Source organism: Eleutherodactylus coqui, chromosome 1 (genome assembly GCF_035609145.1).
Source record: "Eleutherodactylus coqui strain aEleCoq1 chromosome 1, aEleCoq1.hap1, whole genome shotgun sequence".
In the NCBI taxonomy this organism is placed as follows: Eukaryota; Metazoa; Chordata; class Amphibia; order Anura; family Eleutherodactylidae; genus Eleutherodactylus; species Eleutherodactylus coqui.
The window spans coordinates 244,366,315-244,386,650 of NC_089837.1; the positions used below are offsets into that span (position 1 = coordinate 244,366,315).

The window sequence follows — 20,336 nt, forward strand, 5'->3', positions numbered from 1 at the left end:
TCAGTTACATATGGTACAGGAGGACAGTTACTGAGGTATGCTTTTATAATCAGACCAACTGCAAAGGCTTCAGAAGAGCGAGCGGTATCAGTATTCTAGCGCTCTCAGTAATGTAGCGCCGGCAGTAAATAAAAGCTCTCTGTAATGTAGCACTCTCAGTAATGTAGCGCTGCCAGTATTGTAGCGCCAACAGTAATGTAGCATCGTCAGCAATGTAGCTCTGTCAGTAATGTAGCGCCCTCAGTAATGTAGCGCCTTCAGTAATGTAGCACCGCCAGTATTGTAGCGCCACCAGTAATGTAGCTCTGTCAGTAATGTAGTGCTGCCAGTAATGTAGTGCCGTCAGTATTGTAGCGCCCTCAGTAATGTAGCGCCACCAGTAATGTAGCTGTCAGTATTGTAGAGCCGCCAGTCTTGTAGCGCTCTCAGTAATGTAGTGCCCACAGTATTGTAGCGCTACCGTAATGTAGCACTGCCAGTATTTTAGCACTCTCAGTAATGTAGCGCTGCCAGTATTGTAGCGCCACCAGTAATGTAGCGCCGTCAGTATTGTAGCACTCTCAGTAATGTAGTGCCACCAGTATTGTAGTGCCGCCAGTAATGTAACGCCCTCAGTAATGTAGCGCCCTCACTAATGTAGCTCTGTCAGTATTGTAGCGCCCTCAGTAATGTAGCGCCATCAGTAATGTAGCGCCCCCAGTATTGTAGCGCCATCAGTAATGTAGCGCCCCCAGTATTGTAGCGCCACCAGTAATGTAGCGCCCTCATTAATGTAGTGCCCCCAGTATTGTAGCGCCACAAGTAATGTAGCCCTGTCAGTAATGTAGTGCCACCAGTAATGTAGCGCCGTCAGTATTGTAGCACTCTCAGTAATGTAGCGCCCTCAGTATTGTAGCGCCACCAGTATTGTAGCGCCACCAGTATTGTAGTGCCGCCAGTAATGTAGCGCCCTCAGTAATGTAGCGCCCCCAGTATTGTAGCGACACCAGTAATGTAACGCCCTCAATGATGTAGCGCCCTCATTAATGTAGTGCCCCCAGTATTGTAGCGCCACAAGTAATGTAGCCCTGTCAGTAATGTAGCGCCGCCAGTATTGTAGCGTCCCCAGTATTATAGTGCTGCTCTGGTCCTGGAGTACTAGATCTACTGACAGATTCCCCTTAAACAGTGGAAGAGGACGTCAAAAAATAGTTTACCATTATGCAAAACTTTTGCTCCCCTCTCTCTTTTTATTTTCTTTCCCCCTTGAAGTCCAGGGATTTCTCATTGTAGTTTTTTTCAGTCTCCACCTTCTAAGACGATAACTATTTTAGTTTTCCATCAACATAGATGTATGAGAGCTAGTCTGTTGTAGAATGTGTTGTAGTTTTCAGTGGTACCATTTAATTAATGTGCCAGAAAAACTACTACCCTGTTTCCCCCAAAATAAGACAGGTTCTTATATTAATTTTTGCTCCAAAAGATTTTACTTTTTTACATGTATAGCTGTCTGGACACTATTTATATTGTCTTTTTTTATTAACTGTAACTAGGGCTCAATTTTGGAGTAGGGCTTATTCTTCAACCATCCTCAAAAAGCTTGAAAAATTATGCTAGGGCTTATTTTCAGGGAAACAGGTTATATAATGTTCTAAAAAATTTTTTATTGCGGTGAAATGAAAAAATGCAATTGTGCCATTAGTATTAGTATTTACGGCATTCACGATACAGTAATAATGACACATGAGCAGGGTTTTCCAGGCAAATACTATTGATACTAGAGATGAGCGAGCACCCAAATGCTCGGGTCCTCGTTATTCGAGTCAAGCTTTTTGTAAAATTCGAGAGCTCTATTCGAGTAACGAACCCCATTGACTTCAATGGGAGACTCAAGCATTTTTGTATGAGACCCGCCAATTGCCGAGCTTTTTTTCCTGTTCTCTCTCTCTCTCAACTACCATTGACGTGCGCAGCGTCGCAGCAGGGAGGAGTCAAATCTGACACGTCAGTGGCGAGGAGGGGCCAAAACTGGGGCGGGGTCAAACACGGCATGATGCTCGCTCGAGTAGCGAGCACCATCGAGAATGCTAATACTCGAACGAGCATCAAGCTCGCCAGAGTACGATCGCTCAACTTTATTGATGACCTATACTCAGGATAGCTAAAATAAATCTTAGCAATACAAATCCGGTTGTGTGAGACCAGTCTAAGGGCTCTTTCCCACAAGCGCATATACGGCGATGGCGTTTCTACATTTCCATGCCTGCTCTGTATAAGCTCCTGAATGGGCGTTTTTCAGCGATCACTGCCAGCGTTTTCTTGATCATTCACATGACTGCAAGCGCTGTTTTTAGCAAAAAACAAATATGCTGCACCCCAGAAAACCCTCGCTCTGCCAAAATCCTCAAGATGCCTCCCACTGCCTATATAGAGGCACCTTTAAGCTTTTCGCAGTGTTGGATGCTGCATAAATGCCTCCCCCTCCCTTCTCTTTCCCATTGTAGTCTATAGGACTCGCCAGCATATATTGGCCAAAACATACTTTAAAACTATGTTTTGACTGAGCGCATATGCGCTGGTGCCTATATGTTCTATTTTTTGTGCTGCCAGCATATTAACCCGCCATATATTCGCCCATGTGAACGGGTGCAATGAAAACCAGTGCTTCACATGGGAACCGTATATGTGCTCGGATGTGAAAACATGGCGTATATGTGCTCGTGGGAATGAAGCCTACGGGCTAAGAATACAGCAAATCAGCAGTGTGGGAACAAGGTCTTGCTTGATTAGGTGATTTTACAAGAAATAGCTAATTATTCTTTATGAAGTTAGACGTCCATTGTCACCTTCAAATGCAGAAGTAGCAATTGACACACCACGTGACGCAGCTTTTATTGAGAACATACCATAGACAGGAGCAGGGAAACAGGTTTAAACCGACTACAACCATTAGTCAGTACCAAGCCGATTACCCATGTGCTTTCTATACACTACTGTCCATTGCTCATGTTACTGACCTGAAGCAGTGTGCTCATAATGTACAGTCTGCCCAGGTTCATCGCTAGTGAATGGAGATCATTCCCGCCGCCCCATTCACTATTTATAGGCAGTTGTTCTGTTTTACTGAATGACGAACGATAAGAGAATGATTTATCATTCATTGATCAGTCCCTGCATACATCTAGGCTGCCTGTCCACGGGCGTTGCGATATCCTGTGGCGGAAATCCGCCGTGGGAGCCGCTGCCAGGGAGCAGGAGCCAGCTGTCGGATCTCCACGGAGAATCGCGGCAATTTGCAGCATGCTGCGATTTGCCATCCCCGAGCGAAGAATCGCTATGATTCTCCACTCGTAGTCAAGGAGGCTGCACTTTTCATAGCAACGCTATGGAAAGCGTTCACTGCATTCCCCGCATCCGGATTATCACCGCAGGGACCGCAGTAAAAAATCGCCCATGGACAAGAGCCTTTATGCAACGGCTGTTCACATTCTCCCTGGATCGTGCGAATCTGAATGATTTAACCCTGGGCTAGGGACAAGTAACCTTCTATTGCTCCCTATCAGTAAATCTCTCTAATGTTGGAAATTGTCATATTCCTATGTAGTCCTAGCCATCCTCTAACTGAGCTCCAGTAGCTTTTTTTCATTCTGCCCCAGTGCTGTGTTCCAATGAGCTTCTGATTTCCATATTGTTATGCAAATATTTGCTGGGAGTGCAAAGACTACATCTCCCACAATGCCCCACTGCTAGTTACTGACAAGTGCGCATTAATGTGATGGCACTGAGCATGCCCGACCAGTAAAACAGTGGAACGTACAGGTCGCAACCATTAAATACCAATGGAGAACTAAGCAGGGTGGAACCACAGGTAAAGGGATATCTCTGCAGCTTTGTAAAACAAGTTATAACATTATATTACAAATGACATGTTAGCACCTTATGTACCCCTCTAATGGTCCATTCAACAATCTGTAGTCTACCCATGCTAACGACCACTGACTGACGATGAGCATGTTGATCAGCAGTCTTTTCCTCTATGTATATAGGCAGATTGTTCTATGGGGATGACCAATGGTAAACACAATTGTTCATCCCCATACCGCTGTCACGGATTGATACCGCACACCTCCCTATTTATATGGGAGATCAGGGTTCATACACCTCATGCAAAAACTGGAATTTGATGAAAGTCATGGAATACCTGGAAATGTCATGGAATTTTCAGATTTGTCATGGATTTTTGTTTTTTGTCATGGAATTTAATAATAGTAATAATTTCTGAGGTTCTTGTGTGTTTTTCTTATGTCTGTCCAAAACAATTTCTTTATTCCATTAGAATCCATTATTGTGTTTAACACTGTAGGCCAAGGAATAAAGAAATTGTTTTGGATAAACAGAACTAAAAACACACAAGAATCTCAATACTCCGTCTTAAAAATACAAAAAATATTTCAGATTTTAAAGTGCATTGCAGTTTTGTTCTCAACCGACCTCTCATAGTTGGGGATTAAATGATTTAACTGGAAATGGCTTGACTTCGCTGGGCGTGTTATATAACAGGTTATTGTTATATATAAAACAGTAAAAAACAATTTGGGGCCTTCACACTGGCGATAAAATCACACAATTTTTGCGCAATACAAGAGTGAGTAAAAGCGCAGAATTATGAATGCAATGATTTTCAATGGTTTCCTTCACATTTGCGATGTTTTCACTCGTGCGATGTTGCGAGAGAAAAAATAAGCCCTACCTTTCTGCATTTTGCGTTTTTTTTATTTCCTATGTTTCCCTATGGATCCTCCTTTTTATCGCAATGCAATAAACTTGCAATGCTTTTTTAACATTAGAAAGTACTATTGACTTTCACACTAAAAAATTACAGGCAAAATCGTAAGAAAAAGCAGCTCTGACGTTCAGAAATCAAAGGGGAAAAAAGTCTTGATTTTGCCAAGATTTTCACGTGGCGATATCGCAACCGCTAATGTGAAGTAGCCATAAGCCTTGGATTCTGTGTGTTTCGAGTTCCGCCAGTGTCAATGAAAATCAAGATTTTGTCACAGAAAAGTCATGGAAAATGTTTTTGAAAAACCTGTATGAACTCTGGAGATGTGCAGTCACTCAGGGAGCATCTTTATCCTCACATAAATGAGCCTACGAGGAAGCATTTGCCCGTTAGTCAGCTTATTGTTGGTCCTTTTACATGGCCTGATTGTTGGGCGAATGAGCATTTGGAGGGACACTCGGGCATGTAAAAGGGCAGTAAGTCAGTGGTAAGTCTGATTGTTAGCGCTCATTCACACGGGCGTCTTCAGTCGGTGTGTGTTCACGAACTGAAACACGGTGCTTCTTATTCCGGTAAAATGCCAAGTGAGAACCAAATGGACCCCATTATAGTCAATGGTGTCCGTTGGTTCCATCATAAGATGGACCCGTTCAGCCAGGGAATTTCACTTTTCTTGCTCTCTGAATGGAGCAGGAAAGCGAAATCCCACCCCCGAAAATGTGAATCCATGCTTAGTATGCTTTTACACTATTTATATGTTTGCTTTCAGCCACCTTAAATTGTAAGATGCATATATATATATATATATATATATATATATATATATATATTTATTTATTTATTCCACACTGCATGTGCTGTCTGATTCCCTTCGCAGTCTGAGCCACAGCTTGGAGGCCACTATCATATGTCATTTATGGTGTTTGTATAGGGCAGTCATCAACCTCTTCAGTATATTGCAGGCTTAGGCCTCATGTCCACGGGTGAATTTGAATTGGGGCACCCGGGCGGATGAACTGCAGTTCAAGCCGCCCATAGGGAAACATGGGCGTCCGCACCTGAATTACAGCATGCGGATTTGACTTGCAGATCTTTGGGTGCGGAAATCAAACCGCAGCATGATCCATCTTAGTGCGGTTCTCACACAGACAGCTTCCCTTGAAGTAAATGGTTTAAAAAAAAAAAAAAAAAGTACTGCAGTACAGACCCGGACAGGTAAGCAGGGTGGCCGGCTGCGGGCAGGGCTCAATGCCGCTTCGGGCTCCCGTGGACATAGACAGTATGGTTGTAATACTGTTATACAGCATGATTGTATATGTTTTAAGAACTGAATATTTTAATTGGCAAGGACTTCAGGATAAACTACATTTTCAGTGCACCAACTTCCATCTGAGCGTACCCCTTAAACTGTTCACCGTCTGCGGCTTGGTCTTCTACATTTTGGGGACATGGCAACAGTCAGACAACAACATGGCAACAACAACTGCGCCACTAGACTTGCAGTAGGACCTTTGCCCTGACCTGACAGTCAATCAATGTATTAAACTCAACGTTTATGATTTAACAGAGGTGGTGAGGATGTCACAAATCTAACGACACCAAAATCCTTCATCAAAAGTCACACAAAGGGGTCAAAGTGTAGTACAAGAAAAAACCTGTAGGCTTCCTTATATTAGATGTGATGCTTGGTTTAACCCCTGGTTATGTTAATTGACCATTGAATGGGATAAGCAGTAGTTTGTGAGGAATGGGTGTCCGTTGACTGTGCGGTCAGCACTCGCATCATGAATCCACGGGTGAGATGGGCCATATCTCCTTGGAGTTAGTATGTCCTACTTGTGTTCTCATTGCTCACCACACCTATCTTAGCATGTAAGTGTATATGTATGCAATAACTGTTAGGGCGGATTCAGACGAACTTTGTTTTTATCACCTCATGTGGCCATGGTAATCACGGCTGCATAACGAGACGAAACAACTGATTTCAATAAGATTTCAGTGATTTTGTTTTCACTAGCTCTTTTCTCGCCCATTAGGGTGCCTACCCACTTGCGATTTTTTTTCCTGTGATGTTTTGCGTTTTTTTCTCAAGAGCAATTAGTATAGAATGTGTTCTTGTCCATCTGGGTTTCTTTTTCCGTTTCATGGGTTTTTTTCACATAGGAACTGTCAGTTGCATGTGTCTCCTTATTTTTCTCTTAATGCACCCATGATTGTCAATGGAGGGCTGCAAAAAACGCCACGTTTTTCACGCGCGAAAATCGGCAACGCAAGTGGGTAGGCGCCCTTAATTGTACGTAGGCGCCCTTAATTGTACAGTGGAGAAAAGATAGGACCTGTCCATACTACGTGTGGGAAAGATAGGACCTGTCCATACTACGTGTGAGAAAGATAGGACCTATCCATACTACATGTGGGAAAGATCGGACCTGTCCATACTACGTGTGAGAAAGATAGGACCTATCCATACTATGCGTGGTATATATAGGACCTGTCCATACTACGTGTGGGAAAGATAGGACCTGTCCATACTACATGTGGGAAAGATAGGACCTATCCATACTACGCGTGGGAAAGATAGGACCTGTCCATACTACGTGTGGGAAAGATAGGAGCTGTCCATACTACGTGTGAGAAAGATAGGCCCTATCCATACTACGCGTGGGAAAAATAGGACCTGTCCATACTATGCATGGGAAAGATAGGACCTGTCCATACTATGCGTGGGAAAAATAGGACCTGTCCATACTATGCATGGGAAAGATAGGCCCTATCCATACTACGCGTGGAAAGATAGGACCTGTCCATACTACGCGTGGAAAAAATAGGACCTGTCCATACTATGCATGGGAAAGATAGGACCTGTCCATACTATGCGTGGGAAAGATAGGACCTGTCCATACTACGTGTGGGATAGATAGGACCTGTCTATACTACGTAAGATCGGGCAGCACCTATTTTCCCGCAGTTATTTTCAAACTCCGGCGCTCTGGACTGGAAAGTCCGCAAAGAGGAAGAAATTCCACTTGTTTAGGTGCAACTACAGTCAGTGCCCCTGAGCGTGGTTGCGCCTACACTCGTCTGAATCTGCCCTTTATATAATCTGCTCTTTTCTCACTGTGGACACGCTAAAAACGTTTACTGTTGCCCTCATCCACTCTCAGCTCGATTATAGTAACTCATTGCTGATCGGCCTCCCCTGCACCAGACTCTACCCTCTCCAATCCATCCTGAATGCGGCAGCCAGGCTCATCTTCCTGTCCAGCCGCTACTCGGACGCCTCCGCCCTGTGCCGGTCACTGCACTGGCTGCCCGTTAAATACAGAATTCAATTTAAACTCGCTACCTTCATCCACAAAGCCCTCCACAGCGCAGCGCCCCCCTATATTGCCTCCCTCATCTCAATCCATCAACCAGCCCGGGCTCTCCGCTCTGCTAACGAAACCAGACTGAGCGCCCCTTTAATTCGAACTTCTCATTTCCGCCTCCAAGACTTCTCCAAAGCAGCACCGGTCCTCTGGAACGCATTACCAAAGGATACCCGAGCAATCCAGGACTCGCAGAACTTCAGGCGTGCTCTAAAAACGCACCTCTTCAGGGAGGCATACCGCATTCCCTAAACAAACCCCTCTGTACTCCGCCTGATAACATGCTCCCTGACCTACTGACTGCAATCCCTGCTAGCCATCATAAACCGCTCCTGCAGGCATACTGTTTCTGCCGTCACACGGCTAAATGTCTGACATTGTCTAGGTTTATAGCATCCCTCACTCTCCACCTCACCATACCGTGCACATCTCCAGCCCCTTTACCTCCTGTATCACCCCATTACTTGTAGTATGTAAGCTCGTTAGAGCAGGACCCTCACCCCTACTGTTTCCATCAACTGATTACTATGTAACTATGGTTCTGTAATTTTTGTACTTTTGTCTTTCTGTATCCCCTGTCTATGTAAGCGCTGCGGAATATGTTGGCGCTATACAAATAAAGTTTATTATTATTATTATATAGGGTTAGAGATAAAAGATGCAGGGAAGGAAAAAAGGTGTTTCTCTTAAATTTACAGTGCAGTAAGGGGCTTATCAAATTTTTTAACGAGTGTAGATTCTTGTCGCCAAATGCAAATTCTTGGGCACATTGGTAACCATTTTATTCGCCATCTGGTCTCCTGCAAAAAATTGCTGGTATGTTACACATGTAAAAAATAAGCTGCGTAATTATGCCCATTGAATGAGCTCTAAGCTATATCAAGTAGCGTCATATAGGAAATGTAATCCTGATACCAGACCTAGAACATAAACTGGTAAAGGTACACGCTTCATCGAATATTCCCAGCAATGAATCGTCACTGTAGATGGCATTCGTGGTAACTGGTTTTCCCCACATAGCTGTTCTATGACATTCCCTAGACTGATTAATGCTCTACTGGTTTTTTGTTGTCTTTTTGCTTTTGAAATCTTGAGGAAGCCGTCCTCTTTGGGGATCCCAGTTATGTTTTTTTATACTCTTTATTGGTGTAGGTGACTTTATTCTCCAGCTACAGTTTTACACTTCCACGCTCTCCGGACACTTCATAGGGCAGCGGGGTCATTTATGTGAGAGCTGGTGAATGTGCTACACTAGTAACAGGAAGAGAAAGATGGTATTTTGCTAATATTAGCAGGCTTTTTAAAAACATTGTACAGGGTTCGTAAAAATAGCTTTCTTCTAGAACCGGCACCACACTTCTCCATGAGTCATGTCTGGTGCCGCAGCTCATCCCAGCGACTGAGCTGCAAGTTCAAGATTCTAAGACTCTTTATTGGCAAGTCAAAATAGACATAAGCATTGCCAAAGTGATGAGAAAATGGAGATAGGGGTGGCAAATTGGGCTGGGGGTAGGGGCATTTCCAGGCCGGTAGGGTTTAGAGATCCATGGTATGTCGTATAGGGGATATAGACGTCTATGGCATATCATGCTCCTCTCAGTCTATGGCCTCACGTATACGGGCAGATTTGTTTTGTGGAATCCGCAATTCAAAATACCTATAGGGAAGTACTGGCATCAGCAGCTGAATTTAAGCATGCGGATTTGATTTTCGAACAGTTTGTATGGAAAAAAAATCACAGCATGCTCCATTTCAGTGCAGGTTCCGTGCGTAGAGGCTCAATAGAAGTCAATGGGTGCGGACGATCCGCAGTGTACAGGTGCTCCCCGACTTGCGAACAGGTTCCGTTCCGGGAGCCCGTTCGCAAGTCCGTTTTGTTCGCAAGTCGAACAAATGGTTGTATGGAGGGGATCGCGGGTGGATCCTGCTCCATACAACGTCGGGTACCGGCTGTTCTTACAGCGGGCACCCGGCGGCAGCAGTTCCGACGAGCCGTGGCGCTTGTCGGAACTGTTAACACTTTAAATACCGCTCTGACAGCGGCATTTAAAGTGTTAACAGTTCTGACGAGCGGCGCGGCTCGTCGGAACTGCTGCCGCCGGGTGCCCGCTGTAAGAAACAGCCTGCACCCGACGTTAAGGGGCCCGTACAGCGTCCCATGATGAGATCGCAGGACGCTGTGCAGTTGCTAGGCAGCCGGGGACCTCCTGAAAGGCCCCAGGGCTGCCTATGCAGAGTGCCCATCAAGCACACGGCTTGCTAGGCGCTCTGCATAGACAGCCCTAGGGCCTTTCAGAAGGCCCCCGGCTGCCCAGCAACCGCGATCTGACCGGACAGGCTTCTATCAGGCTTGATAGAAGCCTCTCCGGTCCCTGCACAGTATGATGTAATGCCATAGCATTACATCATACTGTGCTGTACAGATAGTTCGTATCTAGCGAAATTAGTAAGTCCAATGTTCGCAAGTCGGGGACTATCTGTGTTCACAAATACAATTGTGGATGCACTGCGGATTTGAAGGTTAAAATCAATTAGGGAGGTGGGAAAAGGCTGGGAGGTGGGGGTGCAGATTTTTTCCCACGTGGAATCCTATCCGCTTGTAGACATAAGGCCTATGACGAGCACTGACATGTTCTGCTGCTATGGCCGCTGTGTCATCCTTTTGCCACAACAGAATGCTATGGCCGCTGTTTCTCCCTTTTCAATGGAGCTGAAGTCCAGGGGAGATCAGAGAGTCTCCTGAGGTGAATGTCCCTCACTGCCAAGTATCTGGCACATTGCAGCAGAAAATTGGCCTCATCCTCCAAGTTCGCACAGTTGGCACAATTTGTTGTCCCTGGGCTTGTAGTTTGCCTGTGCCATCCTGATTTGATAGCCAAGCTGTGGGCACTCATTCTGTAGCAGCTCAGGGTCTGTCGTTCTCTGTGATTTAGTAGGATTTCCAGGTATGGGGCCAGTTTGTAGTTCCTCTGTAGGCTCTGGCATACTGTCAGTTTCTTGGATGCTCTTATGTCATTCCTCCAGTCACTGATATACTCCTCCTGGCTCTTGCTTAGCATTTTCTTTCAGTTTTTGTGAGGTGGTCTCAGGTAGTGATTTGGTTTTGCTGGGTTTGTTCAGGGTTTCTGCTTAGTTAGGGGCCCTTCAGTGTACTGTGGCTTTGTGATGGTAGGAGCTTGGACTGCTACTTTGTAAGTGGCCCTAGAATGATAGCACCCTCTTCTGGATTGTAAAGGGTAGAGGGAATCTGCCCAGCTCAGCTCTACAGGCACTGTTTGAGGTGTTCCCATGGACTTGGAGAAGGTGTTTGCAGAATTCCAGGTTGAATACTTCATTTGGACTGGCATCCCATTGTAACTAGAGATGAGCGAGCACCAAAATGCTCGGGTGCTCGTTACTCGGGACGAAATTATCGCGATGCTCGAGGGTTCGTTTCGAGTAACGAACCCCATTGAAGCCAATGGGCGACCCGAGCATTTTTGTATATCGCCGATGCTCGCTAAGGTTTTCATTTGTGAAAATCGGGGCAATTCAAGAAAGTGATGGGAACGACACAGAAACGGATAGGGCAGGCGAGGGGCTACATGTTGGGCTGCATCTCAAGTTCCCAGGTCCCACTATTAAGCCACAATAGCGGCAAGAGTGCCCCCCCCCCCCCCCCCGTACTGTCAGCATAAAGATCATTCTCCTCTGCCACAGCTGTAACAGCTGTGGCAGAGAAGAACGATGTTAGCCCATTGAATTCAATGGAGCGCGCTAACGTCTCAGAGATGAAAGTAAAAGTAACTCGAACATCGCGTGGTACTCGTCTCGAGTAACGAGCATCTCGAACACCCTAATACTCGAAGAAGTATCAAGCTCGGATGAGTACGCTCGCTCATCTCTAATTGTAACCAGTCTGGGTACGTATGCGGGCCCAATACTTCACTACCATACAGGAGGATTGGGGCAATGAGGCTGTCAAAGATTTTGAGCCAGACTGTCACTGGTGGTTTGAGGTGGTAAAGTCATCTTTTGATAACCTAAAAGGTTTTTGCATGCCTTGTCTTTTATGGCTGACTTGAGACTCTCTGACTGGTTGATTTCTAGGGCCAGGTAGGTGTACTTGTCTGTTGCTGTAAGTAGACAGTGGGTAGGTTGCCTAGCTGATTTTGTGCTTCTCCTCCATAAAATGTTGGTTATCTTTGGATTGATGGGTAGTGCCCATGTGGTGTTGAATCTTCACAAAATTATGGATTATCCTGGAGTCCTATCTCAGTTGGTGACAGTAGCAGGAGGTCATCTGCACATAGCAAGCCTCTTACCTCTGTGTCATGGGGGTTGAGACCTGCTGCAGTGGAGGACTCCAGGGCTGCAGCCAACTCATTGATGTAGATGTTGAATAGCTTTTGACTCAGGCTGTAGCCCTGTCTGAGCCCTCTGCTCTGCTAGAAATAAGCCTTTCTCCTCCCATTCACCTTTATGCTGCACCTGTTCTTAGTGTAAGAGGGCTTGATGACATTGTAAGTTTTTCCTCCTAACCCGCTCTACAGTAATTTCAAAAACAGGCCCGGGTGCCATACAGAGTCAAAAGACTTTTTAAAATCCATAAAACTGGTGTAGATTTATTTCTGTTTTGTATTGTAGACATGGCTCTTGATGAGGCTTGTCAGGGTTTAGATGTGGTCCATGGTGCGGTGGTTTGGCATGAACCATGCTTGGCTTTTGCTGATGGTGTTGTGCTGGGTGAAGAACCTGGGGATCCTCTTGTTCGGAGTGTTGTTTTTTCCAGGTTACTGCTGGCACACATCTCTCAGCAGATGGCTGGGTCGTACCTGTCCCCAATCTTGTGTATGGGAGTTAAGAGACTTCCAGGTTTTGGGAAAGTTGCCAACATGATCTTTAACAGTTTGGTTATGGCAGCTTGTACTTCTTGTAGGCTGTATTTGATCATTTTGGCTAGCATCCCGTCTGGGCCACTTTATTGATGGGATTCTCTCCATTACTTCCTGCATTGTTATTAGTATATCCATAGGGTTTTGGAAGTCTTTAACCCCTTCATGACATGGCCTATTTTGGGCTTAAGGACGCAACAATTTTTGGCGGATTTTCTTCTCCGTTTATCAAAAGCCATAACTTTTTTATTTTTCCGTCGACGCGGCCGTATGAGGGCTTGTTTTTTGCGTGGCGAACTGTAGTTTTTATCAATGCCAATTTTGGGTACATAGACTATATTGTAAAATTTTTTTTTTTTTTTTAATGATAGCAGAGAGAGAAAACGCATCAATTCTGCCATAGATTTTTTTTATTTTTTTTTTTACACCGTTAATCATGCAGCATAAATGAGACTTTCCATTTTTCTGCAGACCGGTACGGTTACAACGATACCAAAATTCTAACATTTTTTTTAGGTTTTTCCACTTTTCTGCAATAAAAACCCTTTTTTTTGGAAATCTTTTTTCTATTCTAAATTGCTGCATTCAAAGTCACGTAACTTTTTTATTTTTTGATGTACAGAGCTCTATGAGGGCTTATTTTTTGCAAGACAAGCTGTAGATTTTATTGGTACCATTTTGGCGTACATACGGCTTTTTTGATCACTTTTATAGCGTTTTTAGTGAGGCAAAATGCTAAAAATGAGCATTTTGCCTCAGTTTTTTAGCTTTTTTTTTAGCGTTTTTTTCCGTGCACAGTGAAAAGCATGTGCAACTTATTGTACGCGTCGTTACGGACGCGACAATACCAAATATGTGGGGTTTTAATTTTTTTTTACCTTTTTTTATGCTAATCTGAGAAAAAGCATAAAAAATGGTTTTTTTACTCTTTTTTTTTTACATTTTTTTTAATTCATTTTTTAAATCTCTCTTTTTTTTACACTGTTTGTGTCCCTCTGAGGGACTTTAACCACTGCCCTGATGATCGCTGTCATAAGGCATGGCAGAGCTACTGCTCTCCCATGCCTTATCGCTCATACAGCGATCTCAGGCATAGGCAATACAGGACGCCAGTGTCTGGCGTCCTGTTGCCATGGTGACAGGCCGGGCTCTCGCGATGACATCGCGAGTTCCGGCCGGAGACACAGAGGGAGCCGCGCTCCCGCTGTGAACTCTTTCCCTGCCGCGATCTACTTAGATCGCGGCAGGGAAGGGGTTAACAGTGGCGGGCGCATCTCTGATGCCCCCCCGCTGTTGCAGCGAGACGCCGGCTGTGACTGACATATGTGATCCCGCGCTATCTCCAGGACGTAAGTTTACGCCCTGTTGCGGGAAGTACCCCGCTCCCAGGACGTAAACTTACGCCCTGCAGCGGGAATGGGTTAAGTACTTCTTTATTTTCACCTTTTAACTGTTCTTGTTCTGGGCTTTGCTCTTCCTTCCAGACATCCTTATAGAAGTCCTTGCAATAATGAAGCCAGATGTTGCCATTTTGAACTCACGTTGTTAGAATCTCCGTGCTTCTTATTGGGAGAAGTTCTCAGGCTCTTCTGTACAGTTTTGCACTCTTTATCAAACCACTCATTGGAAGGACTTTTTGTCCCCTTGTGATTGTGTTTTTAAGGTCAGACATTTCTGCCATGGTGTAAAATATTTTGAGTGTTTTATGGTTTGGTTTACCTCTTCTGGATTTGCCTTATACAGGTTGGTGTAGAAGTTATGGAACATCTCCCTGATTTCTGGTCTGTTGGAGACCGTTTTATATTTTATAACTAACATTTTGGACCATATAAAAGATATAGGCAGGTTGTGGAGGTCGCTGTGCTGTGGTTTATGATTTGAATTGTTTATTTGTGAATATAATTGTATAGCACCAGTTGGTTGTAGTATAACAGATAGGTTTGTGGGGTGACTATGAAGGTGCCCACATTTGTAGGGTCCATATCCATAATGGTGTAGTCTACCACACTGTTGCCTACATGGGAGTTCATTGTATGCCTTTCTAGAAAGTCTTCCTTCGTGCAGCCACTGAGTATGTAAAGACTCGTGCTTTAGCAGAGATTTAGCAGTTTTTTGCTGCTCATTTTGACTGTGCCGTCATAGGTTTTTCTCTCGGTGTGTACTGGCCTATGACAGTCAGTCTCTGCTCCGAATGTGTAGATGTTTCTGTTTTGAGGTCACGTAGTCTTTTTCTCTCCATATTCTTATATTAAGGTATCCATAGATGAGAAATTTGCCCAGGGTCTGATAATGGGCAGCTTCAGTTTGCAAAATCTCAAAGCTGTCGAGGTTGTAGTACAGGCACCCTAGAGGTGTAATGTACACTGCACAGAGGTGGACGTTAGACTGAGAGGTGAGGACGGAGCTGCCGATTCTTATGCAGATATGGCGGTTTCCTCCCTTCACCGGCTTGATATGCTCACGGAGTTGCTCTCTGTACCAGACCGAATCCCTCCTGAGCATCGGCCCTGCTTGATGTTTTTATGTTTCAGGGCAGGGACAGAGATTTCCCTGTACCCAGAGATAGAAGATGGGTCTGTAGAGACTGTTTCTGCAGGGATATGTCCATCTCTGGTCTTAGATATTGGAGTTGTATAGATACTTGGTAAGTTTGCATTTGATCTTTGATATCATTGATATGAGTAAATATGTTTTCAAATTGGTCTGGCTTGTCCCCCTTGCCCTTTATTATAATGGTGCTGCTATTATATACAAATATGGGAAGTATAATGTTATTTTCAACGTCTTTCACTCCAATCAATTGGCCCTTACTTTTGTCACTCATTTGATATATTTTTGTAGTACTTGCTCATGACGGTAGGCTGATAGGAGTAGAATACTAGATCTGTTTTTCTTTTAACTTCTTTAGAAGCAAAATCAGCACAAAGTGTTTCTGGGTTATTTCTAAGGGTTGACTGTTTTATTGCTGTCCTCTCCTTGTCTCCCATCTGTCAGAGTATGTGATGTCTAGGATGCTTGACCCCCTGCTGACTGCGACTGAGGTCTTGGGATAATTTCTATGGACTTTCACATTGCTCTGCTTTACTTGATCTAAATTGTGGTTTTCTATGGTGTTAAATATATCCTTATTTCTCCTTGTTTAATAATAATAATCTTTATTTATATAGCGCCATCATATTCCGCAGCGCTTACAATACATGTCCATGAGGCACAGTTTTCTAGTAGGACCCTGTTTGGTTTTGGTATTGGTGTAGCGAGATATGAAAGCCGATGCTCAATTAACCAATCACAGCCATTCAATAATGTCATTCAATGAATCGCTGTGATTGGTTAATCAAGCACTGGAGCTCATTGGCTGACGTGAAGCTCGATTAACAAATCAGAGCATTAGCTTGCTGGAGGCGGGTATTCAAGCCCCGCTACCAGGAAGAACTGCTCTGTCGGCGTGCCAGAGGACACAGAAGCCTGCAGCAGTGACGGAGACCAGTGCGAGTGTCCCGAATGCCGGCTGCTAGGTAAGTATTATAAGACACCCCCTGAAAATAAGATACAGTGTCTTATTTTTGGGGAAACACTGTAGATGCTTCTTGTTGCTTGTGTATCCCCTATGGAGAGTTCTTCTTTTGTCCTTTTTAAGTCTCCTATTTTTATTAAGAGCTTTTGGTTCTGTTTCCTTCTTTCATTCACAGTGTCAACATTTTCCAGGTTTGCGCATTACAAGGTAAAATTAAATGTAAATTGAGGAGCTCATCTGCAGTGCTGTTTACTCCTGTGTGGTACCACACATGAGCTCAACATTATCTCCCTCATATTTTGCAAGGGAACATTTTTTATACTGGAGTTTGAGTAACCATAGTATTTGGTAGCACATGAACCAAATAGTAATGCATCCCCTTAAAATACGGTAAATATAGGCGGGCCATGCATGGCATGATTCTTGCAAACAAAACTCCAGCAGGAAGTTTATACAATATACAAGTTATGCCCATTTTACATGAGCCGACAATCTCACCAGCTCCTTCGTGCTCACGCAGCCCGTTTAGACTGCATATGTCTCGTGCGGTCCTCGGGCACTTGTTCAGTGTTTTACATTCATCTCCTCATTCACCATCTAGGTGATCTCCCCAACGAGAAGAGATAGCGTTCTTGACCCCCGTCACAGGTCTCTCGCTAGCCAAGCCATAAACCTACCGCACATGGATGAGGGGCAAACACCCTGAAATAACTGTCTGTATGTGGATTCTGGCTTGGCTTTCAATTCCCAGTCATTGTTACAAGGCTTTTATAAAGAGTCTAACATTGACTTGCAGGAATGCTGCCTTCCAATAGATGGCACTACAAAGGTATTGTGTTATCTCCCATATTGCATATTACCCAGAGGAGCATGAATGGCCTTATAAGTCTCCTTACTCACCTTCTAGGTGCTCTCCCTAAGGAGAAAAAATAGCATTCCTGACCCACATTCCTTCGTGAAACACTGAACAATCAGTGTTTAACCCTTTCCAATCCAATTTGTATCCTGGTTTTTCTAGGGGGCTTACTCTTTTTCTGCCGTTATACAACGGCGCTATATGCTGGCTAAAGCCAGTACTGCATGAGGTGATACGTTGGATAGGCTCCGACAGCAGAGAGGCTGGCAATATAGAGTAAGAGAACCCGGATGGACGTCTTCCAACATCGGAGCTGTACAGCCTTAAATCATAATGTCTTCAGAGGTCAGACAGTGGATTGGAAAGGGTTAAACTGCCTGCTAAGTGCCCAAGACTCATGATTCAGTTGTTTGCCTGCATTTAATGAATGATTATCGATCCTTGTAAACTGGGCATTAGATTATGTTACCTGGGGGTCGAAGGACAAGCATTGTCTTATCAAGTGGTGTACAGTAAATGTGTCCGCCCATGGATTAGAACAAAGGCTCTAACTTTTTCTCCCAGATACATCACTATTCATGTCCATAAGTTTTGTCATGTGCTGCAGCTGATCCTCGTTCAAGTGAATAGGACTAAGATGCGAGAGTTCCTCTGTTTTTGCGATTAGACAGTTTGTTCTGAACCAAGGTAATGAATTGAGCATTTATGACAATCCCCATCTCTATGGCTTCCAAAATGTTACCACGATTTTCTTTAAATTCAAAAACTATAGTTATCAATGCAAGAAAAAATATTGTAGCCCATGTTAATGGGTTAGAAATGGGAATTCTCCCACCTGGCTCCTATGTGTCTTCTGTCCACTGACATCCAAATTCAGACATTCATAAAGCTATACATACATATCATTCCATGAATTGCCAGCTGCACATTTCAGAGATTGTATTATGGCTCCTTTAAATAAAGTAAGCTCTTGCATGCTCACATTTAACTTTATCCCATCTCATCCATTTCTGCTTTATTTTATTCGTATGGAAGTTAATCTTGTTTGACTGCAAGCACTGCATATGGAGAAATGCCGGCACTGCTGCTCTCCATTAAACTCAGACCATATATTGTAGATCATATAGCACAAGTCAATATAAATCAGGATAACATACAAGATGTATACAGAGTTCACCTTTGTTATGGTCAGAAAGTAGCTGATTAAAAGTGTGGGAGAAGAGAGAGCAGAGGGGAACTAAGCCACCAGTGAGGATGGCCTCACTGAAAGATCTCTAACCGAGACTTTTACACATAACGAGTGTCGGGCAAACGATGCCAGACACTCGTCCCCATGTATCCTCGCTCCCGTGCTGTTACACAGAAGCACGTATCGCTGGATCACTCACAGCGCGGCCAGCAGGGAGGTGGGACAGCTGGAGGAGAGGGTACTGTTGTATCTTGTCTCCACCAGAATAATTGGTGAAGACATGCTTTGGCAGTGCTGAGTTGAAGGACACGCCCCCAGCGGCTGATTGTTTGTCACAGATATGCCCTCCTGAGCTGGACCTCCTGCCTCATCCTCCCGGGCCTCACACAGACATATGCTGCTGGAATCAGGGCTGGCCCTGAAGCTGCGGCCGCTACTGCTGCTAGAGTGACAGCGGGCCCCCTCTGCAGCGGCCACAGGGAGAACGGGGAGAGCGACAGCGTTGCTGGTGGCAGCACTGATGAGCCAGCACAGCAGGGCCCTAAACAGCACCGTTCGGAGGCAGCTCAGTGCAGACGGCATGGGACCATGTGAGATGGTGGGGGTGAGAGACGGAGGGGTCCAGGCTTCAACATGGACGGAGGACGCCATGAGAGACCTCTGCAAATGTGACATGGAGGTGGTGAACGGCAGCAGGACACTAACAGGGTCGGCAGGACCTGGAAGCTGTGAAAGTCTGAGACCACATGGGATGCTGCAGAGGCCAGCTCTAAAACAGCTGCTAGGAAACGTACATGCCAGAGGGGGTGTGTACAGCTATCAGCCTGGCCCTTCCCTACTGCTGTCCCCGGCCAACCCATGTCTACTCCCCTACATCCGGTGTAGACAACATACAACAGTACTGGAGGAGAGTTCTCTCCCCCCGCCCCTCTCCATTCACTGTAAGCAGCGGTCGGTCAGTACTGAACGGCTGCTGTTTACACTAAACGATGTGTTCGGATTTTAAGCTGTTTAAAAGTGAACGACTGGACCATTCTCGTCCGGTCATTCAGTTTCAGCATGCTTTTACACAGGATGATTATCATTCAAAATCCTGTGGGAGAACGATAATTGTGTTGTGTAAAAGGGCCCTTAGACTGCAGCATCTTCTATATACAGTGATATGTAGGAGCTGCAGAAGATGATGAATGGTGCAAAACTTTTAATGAATTAAACCCTTTTGTAAAAATGATCGTCAGCCCAAAATTTAAGTGAAAAAATCCCCCTAAAGGTGTCCATGTATAGTTCTACAAGGTATAAAATAAAATGAATTCAACGTGCATTAGTATATCTAACTAGTCTATTGCCATGGACCGCAATAATCAATACTATACTGCTAGGGATCTAATAAAAAATAATGTGTAGATCATGTAGTGGCCTGTGACTGTTAGGCCTTAGTCAGACGGGCGTTTTTAGTCGCGATTTGCGCATGCGTCCGGCGATTTTATAAAACCATTGCTTTGCAATGGTATCGGACACATGAGCGCTTTTTATGCACTCGTCCGATAAATTATAGAACAGAAATCGCAGATCGCACCTATCTGCGATCTGCGATTCCTGTTCTCTTCTCTATATGCGCTCAATGGGGCCGGCGGCAGCAGCGCCGACCCCATTGAGAACATATAGAAGACAAATTATTCTTCTCTGCCACAGCTGTAACAGCTGTGGCAGAGAAGAACGATGTTTGCCCATTGAATTCAATGGAGCCGGCAATACAGCCGCTCCATTGAAAGC

The 20,336-nt window shown here is 44.7% G+C and overlaps 1 protein-coding gene across 1 annotated transcript in view; it reads left to right on the forward strand.

Annotated features, from left to right (window-relative positions):
• Positions 1–20,336, forward strand: part of FOXO3 (forkhead box O3) — a 121,703-nt gene that overhangs the window by 90,808 nt on the left and 10,559 nt on the right. The window lies entirely within an intron of this gene.